General features: G+C 32.9%; 1 long non-coding RNA gene across 1 annotated transcript; it reads right to left on the bottom strand.

Moving 5' to 3' along the window:
- Window positions 1-496: 496 nt before the first annotated feature.
- Window positions 497-2,272, bottom strand: LOC131939946 (uncharacterized). The gene is made up of 4 exons (XR_009386504.1): window positions 2,143-2,272; window positions 1,439-1,551; window positions 1,095-1,152; window positions 497-856 (listed from the first exon to the last, which is right to left on the bottom strand). It is a non-coding gene; the product is annotated as an uncharacterized LOC131939946 (long non-coding RNA).
- Window positions 2,273-15,027: the final 12,755 nt, after the last annotated feature.

The following is a 15,027-nucleotide window of genomic DNA, read 5'->3' as shown; positions in this document are numbered from 1 at the left end:
AACTACAAATTGCATATAGTGAAGGTTACCCTATTTATTGGCTATATCCACAGTAAAGATTTATGGCTTTATTACCTGCTTGTAAAATTGTTAAGGAAAAAGTAAAGTATTGTTAACTTTTTATGGCAGACCAACTATGGGCTGTGTTCTGGGAACATGTCATCTGTAAGGGGCATTGTTCTCGGCACATGTCATTTTTTGTGTTCTCGGCACATGTTGCCATTTTGTGTGTTCTGGGAACATGTTGCCATTTTGTGTGTTCTGGGCACATAATGACATTTTGTGTGTTATGGGAACATGTTGCCATTTTGTGAGTTCATGGAACATGTTGACATTATTTGGCTGTGTTCTGGGAACATGTTGCCATTTTGTGTGTTCTGGGAACATGTTGCCATTTTGTGTGTTCTGGGAACATGTTGCCATTTTGTGTGTTCTGGGAACATGTTGCCATTATGTGGCTGTGTTCTAGGAACATGTTGACATTATGTGGCTGTGTTCTAGGAACATGTTGACATTATGTGGCTGTGTTCTGGGAACATGTTTGTTTCATTTTTAAATATTATAATAAAACATTTTTAGAAATTCTATATTAGGAATTGTGTATATATATAAATTTATATATTTAATAAGACAATTGGATGAATTATAATAAACAGCAAAAATGATTCAAATAAGTTTAGAAGTATTTGGCTTGCTGTCCTAACAGTGAACTGTATTGCGAGCTTGTTTCCCTAGTGATAACCCATGTTTTTTGTGCGACCCTTCCAATCAAGTATCCAGCTTTTTCTTGGCCTGTATCAAAATGCTGGTCAGACTTGCTTGACTTGTGTATCACAATATGATTTTGAATGTTTTTCTGTAAATGAAATAAAGGCAAAATATTTTGATACTTTCTTTTGTGGAACTTGCAAGAAAAATAAATTACAAATTTATATTACTATCTCTAATATTTCTTTACTATAACTAATTACTTTGAAAAGATAAAGCACTGAACATGATGAATAACAAGAAACAAACATTATCAGCAAAGATTATAGATTTAAAATTGTGTTCATTCATATTGAAGATTAATGAAGTAGACTATCAATATTTACCCTCTTGATGGCTGATACTTTGATTTGATGTCTTTACTTTAAGCTTACACATCAGTCTCTGTGTGGTAAAATATGAAATAATATGCTTCAATAAAACTGTTTCAGTATATTAATTATATTAGATAAGTACATAGTTTTGAGCTCTATAACAATATGTGTTTCAATTATCATTCAAATATAATACCCTCTATGTTGTACACTCACTGATTTATTAGAATTTTAAAAAAGACAATAATTAATAAAATATTTTGGATTAAAATCCATTATATTTATTATAACATACAATGCTATCTCTTGCTATAATAATTACTTTAAAAAATGGGTTATGCCTATAGTACAGTTACCTGAGGATGAAACTAGGCACAGTGTATAGTCCACGGAGACTGATTAATATCCCTTGTAATTGAACATCAGTTGTAGTTATGAAATCTGGATGGCCAAACACACACTCATAGTCCTGAAAAGCAATTTACACATAGATTAGCAAGAATATCTCACAAATTATTAAATTAAAGCCAACCCCTATTTAGTGCAATCCATCAAAGTAGTAGCATTTTTGTTAAGTTGTAGAAATAATATAAAGTAATGTTTGTTCTGTGATTTACATACTTTTATAAAATAGCAATCAAATTATATATATATATATATATATATATATATATATATATATATATATATATATATATATATATATATATATATATATATATATATATATATTCATTGTAAATTTTAGCTATGTCTTGCTATTAAATTTATTTACTCGACTGATCTAAACTCACTTTATTTAAACATAATATAGTGGATAAGTATAGTGATTTTATTATTCAGCAATAAATAGCAGCCCTAAAAAAATTTAAATAGTAACGTTTGCGAATGAACACATTAAATTCTATGTATTTCCATTTCTATGTCTTTCCCAACTTGATGCATATTACTAACCAAGCATTAAACTATAGTCCTAAACCTGACTCTAATTACCATTTATTGGACAACCTGAACCTTTGCGATACCATGTTATAATATATTATTTTAAAAAAGAGCTTACCACTAATTAGTAAAATCAATTGTTTTTAGTATTAACTGAGCCGCATACTATCTGCTGCTATTGTCATCACCAGAAATCCAGTATGTTGGCAAAGATTAGTCTCTAAGTTCCCTGCAACCTCTTTCCTCTCAAGTGCGGAAAACACTGAAATCATTAGGCCTAATCATTATTTCATTATGCCTAATAGTTTAAAGGTACTATTAAAGTAGTACTAAATAGTACGAGTCTAAGTTACTATAGGTCTAATGATAATTATTATTGTGTATGCTTACATGCTTTAAGTTTTATGCACAATATTGGTATATAATATATAGTCTATAGTATATAGCCTAAGCTATAGAGTATATAGGCCTATGAGCCTAAATATAACAGCAGCTTGAATAATGCTTATTAGCATGCATTCACTATAAACTATAAAGATAATCAAATATTTCAATTTAATTAAATTATAACTAATAGGCCTAATAGTAAATAGGCTTTTTTCTTGTGGCAACAAATTTAAAGTATAGGGCCGGCAGTACAGTTATAGTATAGGCCTACTAGATTCTATATTTAAGTATGTGGGCTTTTCATTCCAATGCACCACAATAGATACCACACATGATCAAGCTGGACCTCTGATCTAAAGATTTAATAATTGGGCCTAACAAACAGTGAAACTACAATAAAAATCATGTAAATTACTAATTTAACCTTCTTACCTCCGCTTCTCTAGATTCCTATTTATTTCCTTCAAACTTTCTTTTTATGCAGCCGTATGATTAGATTCTAGACTATATTCTAATAAACATGAAATAACTACTAACCAGAACACTAGATCTAAATTTCTATATTCTATGCAATATGTATTAAACCTATAGGCCTAATATTTATTTTAAATTCCTATGCGATGTGTCGTGAACTGTAGGTTTCATGTTATTTTTTTAATGGCGGAAATCAGTTTAAAATTTCGTTTCCTTCCTTTTGTTATTCTATTTATAGATTCAAACTGCTTAGAGACGGAGCAATTATCATTGAGTTAGTCGGCTGATCCAAACAGGAAGTGCGGGTATATCTATTACTTACTCAGTGATCAGATCATTGACAAAAACAGAGATAGCCATTCGCATGGGGTGCTCTCTCTCTCTCTCTCTCTCTCTCTCTCTCTCTCTCTCTCTCTCTCTCTCTTCTTTATATATATATAGTTGTTTTGTCACATTAAAATGAAACAACATATCATTATATATGGTTATTACAAAGGTCATTATAATGTATGAACAGGCAGATGGCAATTTAAACAATTTTACATGCATGTTATCTGTATTCCTGAAGTTGTAATATACCCGTCAGATTACAGATACTTAAAACAAACACCCTCGGGTTGAGAAAAAGCAACGAGATTATTACCCAGCTAACTGAATGGGAATGTACGTTTTTTTTTTTACATGTTGAGTGATTTTATTTGTCAAGCATCATGTCTTACATGTGTAGTCTCAATCGCTCACTAAAATTATTCGACATGAAGCAGGCAGTAATAATAAAACTAAAAGAATGAAAATTACTACACAAATTCCAAAATCGTTTTAGAATTCAAAAGTTTAGAAATAACACACTTTGTGTTGTTTTTATATGTTTATGAAAAACATTTTCCATTAAACCCTTCATTGTGAGACATAAATTGACAGCATATACGAATAACTTGGAATTTAGATTAACACATATACATTTCTTCATTTTACAATTTATGTCAAACACATAAATCATGTGATAACTGTAAACAGTAACCTACTGATTTAAAAAAAAGAAATAATGTCATTATCATCATAACAAATTTATATCTTAATTTACTGAGCGAGAAACGAAAATTTATAACAAACTTGTGTTCGTGTTCGGGCAAATTGATTACAAAATGACTGCGGGGCAACTGTAAAATTATTGCGTGACCGCGTAGCTGAGAGGGAACATTGCTCACTAAATAGGTGAGGTCGACGGTGTAAGTGATGTACGCCAAACAGATTGACCAAAAAAGATGTAGGCCTTATCGTTGTGGTGACTATATGTGCTGGGACTGGAGTAGGTCATTCATAGGTTTGACATTTTCCTCGATACTTTGGGGTAAAGCCCTATCATTGTGAAACGTCGGGTTGGCTGTATTATGTATAGGCGCATTCTTTCATGTCATTTGAAAAGCGGATTTTCATTTTCACCCAGTAGTGAGGCACGAGTTTGCATGACGTATATTTGTATAACGATTGAATTTTCCATCCACCAAAAACGTGCTATGATCTTCCAACAATAGAAAAAGCAACTCAGGTCGTGGTTTTAATTTTAGTAACTGACAGAGCCATAGCTAAAATTTTCTTTCAAATCAGTTTAAAGCCCAGGCAAAAATTGTATTACCACAGGTGGACAGAAATTTGGAATTAAATCAATAATATACCTCAAGCGGTGCAGATTGCAAAAAACTTGTAACAATAAAATTGGCAGCCATTCCAATTTTGACAGATAAGCTGATAATTAATGAAGTTTTATTTCCAATGTAAGCAATGCTCGAAATACGAAATGCGTGTTGATTTTTAATCTTAAGATCGCTGTCGTAAAAAGCCAGAGTTTCTTCCAGGCATCTCTTCGGGGGGGGGGGGGGGGGCGAAATTTTTTACCGCCCCCCCCCCCCCCCCGAACGAAATGAAATTTATATAATTTATATACAAACTATATACTTTTAACAGTGTCCGCCACCCCCCGAAGAAAGTCTACCGCCCCTCCCCCCCCCCCCCTAAAATTTCAAGTGTCCCTCCGGAGAAAAAAGTCTGGAAGAAACACTGAGCAGAGCAACGAGAAATTAGGCAAGAAGTGATCAAAAACACATATTTTAGGTTTCATTTTCAGAACATTATCGGGAAGTCACTGAATAAAGTTCCTCCCCTGATGTTTCATCACAATTCCTGCTAATGTAATACTTTAAAAAAAAATGTATTTAAATAGTTTATGAATTAAGCTTGGTTAATGCTTGTAGCCAATTTAACAGCACCTATTCAACGACAATTCTGTTTAAGCTTACAGTGACAATGTTAGATTAATATTGTTGTTTTTGTGTATTTGGTTAACTTGATTCGTATTGGCCTGCTCAGTGGCTCTTCATTCATAAATAGCTAATTACTTCATCATGTATAATTCACGTTCCCCGTGAATGCGGTATGTATGCTATCTTTTAGTAGTTTTTACAATAATGTATGTCTGATAAAAGTAACAAGACCCATAACGATTGTTGCCTTTATCAAACATAGTGAATAACAAGACAGAAAAATTGTATAGGTTGAAGAAGCAGTAATAATTGGTTTAATTTTAGTGACATCATCCATGACATTTATATAAGAGTAAGCATCGATACAATGCTCTAAACTTCCTAAATAATTCCTAAATAATTTAAATTTTTTAAAAACATACCTCAAACAATGTAAATATTTGTTAATCTTCACAATATTAACGCAAGTAAAGACTTTCAGTTTATGTATCCTTTTGTGTCTAGTTTGAATATAAGTATTAAATAGAACGCCTTTAAAAAATGTTTTTATATTGTTAAGTTATAAAGCTTTTTTTTTCTTTGTTTACTTGAAACTTTAAATGAGAAAATTCTTTACTTGGCTCATGATACTGATGTTATATATTGCCATTTAATGCGTAGTATAAAAATCGATACCCACATTGATAGAAAGATCATATTCAATTTTTCTGACGCAGCCATTAATCCACACTCGTTCCGCTTTACTTGTGGCATTGAAAAAAAATGACAGCCGTTCAAGTTTAGGCAGCTATGTCAGACGTATCGATTTTAAAATTACATTTAGTATAACAAGATCGTGTGTTTTTGCACTTGTCCAAATCAGCTCTGTTATTGGCGCTTTAAAAGTTATGTCGCCGACTTTAATTTTGTGGATCAGAACTGTAAAGTAAACAGCAGTTCTTCCCCGTCTCTAACATTATGTTTTGTACCAAACGTCAAGAAGGCCTATATGTAACGTAAATAATTCTCTTGAGACATAGCGATCAATTGGGTCTCGCAATATGAAGAGATGGTGTGGTCAGCACTATGCCTAGCCTTTCGAGCTAGCATTCAAGCGCACTACCTATAGACTAGTCCGCCCCCCTCTATTTAAATTATATATTTATTTTCATCTAGGACTAGTTTATTAATTTCATTATTAAAATAGTTTATATTTCAATATTACTATTTTTTTTATACTTTCTTCTCGAATGTAACACGAGGGAATCTCAAAACAAAAACCAACATTGTTGTCTAATAGTCCAACGGTCATTGCTTAGAGAATGGCAACCACTTTTTTTCAGGTTCATTTTGTTGACTGTATCTGTATATACTTAATTTTAAAATTAAGAGAAGGAAAAACATAGGTGAATTACTTGGTTTTAATAAACTTAAAAACAATTTATTATCTTTTCAATCTCTTGCGTTTATACGTTTCAAATGTTCACAATTTGTTAATAGTTAAACAACATATCGAAAACCACAGAAAGCAGAATGTGAAATATCAACATAAGATGCATACTTAAAGCTTACTTATTTCTAAATTTAACACGACTGCTTGTCAAAATTCTATAAAATAAAGTTTAAAAAGTATTTTATGGACATATCGACCGAAACATCAAAAAGGAGTTTAGTGAAAATGGTGTTTAATAATAAAGTCGTGTTTGCCCCAACACCAATTCACGACTTACTTTGTTGATACTCGGTTTGCTTAAAAAATTAGGGCACTGACAATTGCTACTTCGTATTATAAAGACATTACATACACAATGTTACTTTCACAACATTTTATTATTTAAAAAATAACCCGTTTGACATGATTTATAATTTAATTTCTGTCTAAATATCGACCTTTGATCAATACAGGTAGTTTAATTCAATTAATGGAAATATATTATTCTAAGGATTCTATTTATAACAAGTTGAATGTCTGAGTTTATAAAGGCATGTGTTTGGTTACAGGGCCGTCGTTAAAACAGCACATTCGTGTGCTGGAATCTAGACTCATTTAGTGTCCCAATGAGTAGTTTAAAAATTAAGATTGATTTTTGTATTGAGCTATTTAATGTGCTGATTTATTAATCGAACTGGTTGCCAAAGGAGACGCAAGTATGACGTGTTTCTTAATGCCAATAAATTTTACGAGAAAGAGCAGTAATTCTCAACATTTTATTCAAGACCACCGTTAACTTGAAACAATCATTGTCAAAGATTTATTACATTTATAACACGAGTAGCTTACTCAGTTATACAAAAAAAAAATTTCATGAAATATTTAATATACTCAGCCACCTGACACCAATTAAGGAAATGAAGAGGATACGTGTCATACTCTTGACTTAGTTAAGACGACTTTTTGAAACGTAAAGTTTAAAAAATGACATACATTTAAACACTATTATGATTCATAAAAACATTTATTCCCTTCATTAAGATTAATCACGGTATTTATTGATGGTCGATATTAATACATTGTATCACGGGTATCGTGGGACGTATAACCCTGGCAATATGCTACCATATGAGTACCTGAAATTAAAGACTGTTGTGTATATAACTGATTGCATTTACCTCTTTCCGTTATCTTCTTCACCTACCCTATTTACCATCATATCAAAAGGGCAAAGTTACTTTTTTCGTACTTATTACAGTTATATTATTATAGCAAGTGCCGATTTAGTTTCAGCAAGCGGTAAGCGCGTCTTTGTAACTATGGCAAAGTAAACAAACAAAAATATTACTAATATACAGTCTAATACAATTCGTCGTCTCAAATGTTAACTAACTTATAAAACAGTATAGACAAAATCAATACTTTATTATATATGGCACACGAGAGGAACAAAATACGCAGTTTAATGCCTTTGAATTATTTTACTATACACGATTGGCCACACCAGTTTTGTATAACATTAAACACCGTGCAGATCGTGTTATTTAACATGTTGTAACATATTTCTCTAACGAACTATATAAGTACAATAATCTACATTTCGGAGAAAAATCTGACATACTCTGATCAATTCAACACAAAGAGAAAAAAAGCTGACATACTATGGCATATTCAATACATGTATAACCTTGTCTGTGCAAAGTTTTAGCAAGTCAAGTACGTAGAACACTCCACGTGTATAGCTAGTCACGAAAACGGAACATGTTCCTATTTTACATTACAAAGGGCGGGAGTTTCTTAGCAGTGACGTAAACTAGTATAACGTTCTATGTATTATGTGACGGTGGGGGACAAATGATAGTGTATTTTACTGCAGATGTTAAAGTCTGGAGTTCGAATACCAGGCTCTAGTCTGTAGCGAATCCCTAAGTCTACCAAATGTTTGATTGGTGCCTATCTCACGCAATGGAAACTCGGATGGCTGAGTGTGGTGATGACCACACTATCGTTCGTTCGTTCGTTCGTTCGTTCGTTCGTTCGTTCGTTCGTTCGTTCGTTCGTTCGTTCGTTCGTTCGTTCGTTCGTTCGTTCGTTCGTTCGTTCGTTCGTTCGTTCGTTCGTTCGTTCGTTCGTTCGTTCGTTCGTTCGTTCGTTCGTTCGTTCGTTCGTTCGTTCGTTCGTTCGTTCGTTCGTTCGTTCGTTCGTTCGTTCGTTCGTTCGTTCGTTCGTTCGTTCGTTCGTTCGTTCGTTCGTTCGTTCGTTCGTTCGTTCGTTCGTTCGTTCGTTCGTTCGTTCGTTCGTTCGTTCATTCGTTCGTTCGTTCGTTCTTTACCCAAGCTTTTCTTTACAGTAATTTAAATAGTAGTGTCTAATATTTAGAAAGAGACCCACGCTTTTCTTTGTAGTTTTTTTACACAGTAGTGTATAATTAATTTTCTACTTTTTTAGTGCAGTATTACATAAAAGCTTGTTATTAAAACGTTTTTAATTATTATCTTTTTTCATTCCTGCTTATTATTACTGTCAAGCATGATCACTTTCTCTAATGACATAATCTCTCTCTCTCTCCCTCTCCCTATGAATAGATAATTATATATATATATATATATACATATCTCTCTCTCTCTCTCTCTCTCTCTCTCTCTCTCTATATATATATATATATATATATATATATATATATATATATATATATATATATATATCTTATGGTCGACTTCAAAGTGAAATGATGGGCCTTTAATTCATCATTAGTAAAATAATTTGTCTTGACTTTTAAAGTCGAAAATAGCTCATATGAATTTCTTTAGACGTGTAATATACTTCTCAAGTGCTCGTATTTTAACAGTCAGTACAAATGTTTTTTTTTTCAAGTGCCTACTTAAATAGTAAAGAAATGATTTGTATTTTAATATAGTGAACTTTGTTAAATTATTATGATCTAGCAATTGCTGTGTGAGTGTGATTTTTTAAATTCACTTTTTTTACGTACAATGACAAACAATGAAAAAACAAAAGAAAACAATCTGCCTAAGTTATTTTGTCCCCTTTAAATACAACAACTAATATCATTTCAAAGGTCCCATAATGTATGATATTGGCAATTTAGACAATTCTACATGCATGTTTTCATCATTCCTGAAGTTGTAATATAAGCCCTACACCGTCAGAAGATAAAGTGACAAATTTGAAATTTATTCCCACGGGATGAGAAAAAGCAACGAGAATATTACCCAGTTCAGTGAATAGAAATGTTTATTTTCTAATCATATTGAATGATTGCTATCGTCAATTATTACGTCTTACATGTGTTATCTCCGTCGCTTTCTAGCATTATTAAAATATGTGAGGTCAACGAAGTATGCGATGTACACCAAACATATTGACCAAATAAAGATGTATCATTGTGGTGACCATCTGTGCTGGGACTGGGGTAATTTTTTTTTTTTTTACTTCCACATAGGAAGAATAAACGGCGTTGAAATTATTTTAACTTCCTAAAAAAATTGATTTAGTTACAGAACATATCTCCCACTCAATGTAAAATATGTGTTTGACTTCACAATATAAACGCTAGTAAAGACTTTCAGTTTACGTTTTCCTGTCTGGCTAGTTGGAATATATGTATTAAATATTAAGTCATTTCTCAAAATGTTATTATAATGTTAACCTTTAAAGCGATTGATTTTATGTCTATGCTAAAAGTGTGCTTGAATCTTTAATGACTTGGCTCATGATATTGATCTTATACATTGCCACTTATTGCATTGAATAAAAAACGTGATACCCCCCACTGACACACAAAAATGGTATTAAATTATATTATGCAGACATAAATCACCACTCTTCCTTCTGCCATGAAATAAATAGTAGACATACAAGTTTTGTTTGCTCTGTCTGACGTATTGATTTTCAAATACAGTTAACGTAACAAGGGATCTGTTTTTGGCACTTTTCCAAATCAGAGTAGTTATTAGAGCTTTAAAAGTAATGTCGCTGAAGTTAGTCTTGTTGATCAGAACTTTAAACAGAAAATATTTCCCCGACGCTTACATCATGTTTAGTACCAATTGGGCGATCCATTGGGCAGATGAAGTAGAGTTCATATGTTTTAAAAGGAACTTAAAGAAAATGTTTGATAATGAAGTTGCGTTTGTCCCTACCCCTATTAACAACTTACATTTATTGAGGAAAATACAAACTTCTCCTGAAAGGTAACAAAAACTGCCAAATATTTACATTTCAAAGTACATAGAACGAAAATAACCTGAATTATCCATTGTGGAGTCACTTGGTTATTAGTCCAGTAACTAATACATGTCATAAAAATAGAGTTTAGCGATCAAATTGTACAGTTTCAATCACATTTAATATCTTTTGTTGACTCCACTTATTCAAACAAGGTGGCTAAAACAAAAACTGAGTTTGTTTATGGACCAGTTGCAAGAACATAAAAATAAAAACAGTACCATAAAACTGCTATTTCGTATGGTAAAGTCATTACAAGTATAGTGGTATATTCACAACATTTCATTTAAAACATGCAGCAAAATATTCTAAAAATAGACCATTTGAAAGGATTTATAAGTTAAATAATATTCTGACTGTCGTAATATTGAACTTTGATCAATACAAGTCGTATAATTGAATTCACATTGAGCATACTGAAAAACATCGATACAGCGTGTTCTACACGCACCAATTCATTTAAACACATTGATCAAAGGATTATATTTAAAAAAAAAAGTTGCATGTGAGAGTTTATAAAGGCTTGTGTCTGGTTACTGGTCTGTTGCTAATACAACACACACACGTGCTGGAATCTCAACACTTTTAGAGCACCAATGAGAAGTTTATAAATGTTCAATGTTTCATGTATTGAGATGATTTAATGTGCCCTACACTAATTCATTACACCAAGTGGTTGCCAATGTAAACAATTTTTACTTATTTCTTCATGCCAATTTCCGAGAATAGAGCCACTGTTAACTTGAAATAAACATAGTCTATGATTTACTACGTTAATAACATGAGTACACAGTTAAACAAAATACATTGTTTTTTTTTTTAAATTAAATGTGTAATATACTTTGCCATCTGACACCAATTAATGTAATGGAGATGACAAGTATCTCCCTCTTGATTTAGTTAAGATGGCTTTTTTAACATAAGTTTGAAGAGGGACATATATTGCCACACGATTATGATTCATAAAAAATTCAATCTCTTCATTAAGATTAGACACAATATCGTTACCACACACCGCTATTGTGACTAATCTTAAAGAAATTGTTTAGATATTTAAAAAAAAAAAAAAACGTTTGTCCGGCATGATTGAAACTCAAGGCTGTGGGATAAACTATCAGCCTGAATGGCGCGAGTTAGCGTTGTAGGATGAGTACACTCAGCTCCTACGGGTACCTGAAAATAAAGCCGGTCGTGTATAGAACTGAATATATTTTCACGATGAAATCTACATCAAATCCTAAATGGTACATTTTCTTACTTATTTCAGGTATATATTTATAGCTAGTCAGAATTTATTCTAACCGTCGGTAACTAGTCTTTAAAACCATGGCAAAGTAAAGAAACACAAATGTCTAACATAAAGTCTAAATGAGCTACTGTAATATGAATTAATTAACAACATATAATTATATGGTGTCAGGGGGTCGGCGTGGTCGCTAAACCGAAAAGTCTCGAGTTCGAACCCTCGGGCAGATGAGGCTCGTTAGCTGGGGACAGCCACTCTTCTAGGAGAGACAACTCCAAAATTAAACAACTGCTGCCTTGTAGTTTGTTCTTGGTTGGACAAAGGCTATTGGAGCAAATCCAAAAAGAAAAGCAGGCTCAAATCGGAGTCAATGGCCTCAATGGCGCATAACCAGTTGACACGTAACGCTTAATTGTGTTGGAGGCGTGGTCGAGTCGGCAAAAAAGCTCATGGTTGATAAATTCGAACAAAGTCTCGAGTTCAAACCCATTGGCAGATAAATCTCGATCCCCTTCAACACTAATAATTAAGAACGAAGAAGAAGAAGAAGATATGGTGTCAGATTATTTATAATACTAAATATGTAGTTTCAAATACTATCAATTGATGCTAAGTTATCAATCTAGCAAAGAATAATTCAATTATTTATTACACATGGCTAAATAAAAAAAATAGCTTTTTAGTTGCTTGATTCTTACTACGCATACATCAATCATGCATAATTAGACACGACATATATATATATATATATATATATATATATATATATATATATATATATATACATATATATGACCACCTACTACCTGGTCTTTTGTGAGGATATAGATTAAGGACCCATAAGTGCCAGAAAAGTGTGAACAAAGCTTCTACAAAAACGGTTTCAATTAGGGGCGACATCGAAGCAGCCTTTTTTCTCACTTAAATAGTGAATAATACGGGCATATTATTTTGATAAGCGGATATCTATGTTCTTACTCATAAATACTGAACTGTTTAGCAAATCTGTTATGTTTTAAGATTAGCCTATATTAAGCTCCCAAATTAAAAATCATGAGTTAGGACACTTTTGAATGATGAGAAAGTTGTAACTAACTTTAAATATGAAATACAAAAAGCGGGAGTAATTGTCCACTCAGCTCTAATCAGTACATGATATTAAAGCCGGCTCTGTTTAGAACTGACAGCATTTACCTTTCTTTTTTCGACAATATCTACTTCACCTAACCTATTTACCAAAATAACAACGAAAGGATGGCTTTACTTTTTTCTTACTTATTACAGATATCTATTTATAGCAGGTCCCGATTTAGTGTACCACCCCCCCCCCCCCCTTGAACGAGATGGATTTTATATAGTAAACATACACTTTTACTAGTGTCCGCCCCCCCCCCCTACCCGAAAATTCCAGTCACCCCCCCCCCCCCTCTCGGAGAAAAAAGTCTTAAGAAACACTGATCGTGTACAATTGGCCACACCAGTTTTGTATAACATTAAACACCGTGCAGATCGAGTTATTTAACATGTTGTAACATATTTCTCAAACGAACTATATAAGGACATTAATCTTCATTTCGGAGAAAAAAAAGCTGACATACTATGGCCTATTTATTACACGTATAAATTTGTCTGTGCAAAGGTTAAGCAAGTCAAGTACGTGGAACACTCCACACTTAAAGCTGATCACCTTTAAACCATGACAGTACAAACAGAACGTGTTGTTTAACAAAGTCACATGGGGTCGGAGTTGCTTAGCATTAACGTAACATAGTATAAAGTTATACGTGGTATGGGACGGTGGGGGTAGAATGATAGGGTGTTGTAATGCAGACTCAAAGGTCTGGAGTTCGGATCCTAGACTCTAGTCTTAAGGGAATCACTAAGTCTACCAAATGTCTGACTGGTACCAGACTCACGTAACGGAAATACAGGTGGCTGAGTGTGGTGGTGACCACACTATCCCCTCGTTGCCGAGTCATTGAAACAGATAAACTCTACTTCATCAGTTTAATAGGTCTTGGGCATGAACAGGAACATAATGTGAATATACGTTTTAAGCTTTCTTTACATACACAACACTTTAGACTGTCAATGATTATTTAATTAGAAGCAAATAAATCAATGCAAAAAGTACTAAGGAGAGGAAACAAAAGCTATTACACATTGTCTAATTATCTTACTATCTTAAGTAAAGATAATTAATAACTAATTGTTTATCATACCAATGCCTATTTTTTTAACCACCCCACCTCATACAAACATACATACATACATTTATATAACATATATATATATATATATATATATATATATATATATATATATATATATATATATATACCACAACTTAAAATTAACGTTAAGTACTACAATCAATCACCCTTCACTAAATCGATAATTCATGATTGGCAGGGCACCAATTTACTTAAATTTTTCTTTGGACTCCATTCAGAAACTAGTTGAATGTCCCAGTTTATAAAGGCTTGTGTTTGGTTTTAAAAAAGAGTCAAATACATTTTCTTAAATATGATAGTAAAGCAAAATAGGAGGAAGGAACAAGTAGTTTGAAATGTAACAAGATTCTAAATATACTATTGCTTGATCACCACTTATCTCAATTCAACAAACACTAAACTACCACCTCAACTCAGAGGCGTAGCGAGGGGGGTGGGGTGCGGACCGCACCTGGTGACACCATTTAGGGGGGTGACACCAAGGCAAAAAATAGATAGTTCGAGGGGGTGCAAATAGAAACTTTGAGGGGGGGGATCAAATCGAAAATTGAAAGTTTGTCCCCGGGAAGGGTCACTACGCCTCTGGGGGGGGGGGGGAATGACACAATTAAGTGCGGCACCGGGTGACACCCGACCACTGCCTCAACCAGTGTTGTTTTTTAAAAAAGTTCAATGAAGTTGCCTTAGTTCTATTCATTTTTATTTTATTTTAAGTGTACAATTTACTTCCATGTCCATTAAC

The sequence above is a fragment of the Physella acuta genome, unplaced genomic scaffold, assembly GCF_028476545.2.
Source record: "Physella acuta isolate Inbredline_101_S28 unplaced genomic scaffold, ASM2847654v3 ptg000303l, whole genome shotgun sequence".
Taxonomy (NCBI): domain Eukaryota; kingdom Metazoa; phylum Mollusca; class Gastropoda; family Physidae; genus Physella; species Physella acuta.
This window is presented reverse-complemented; position numbering and strand designations above follow the sequence as displayed.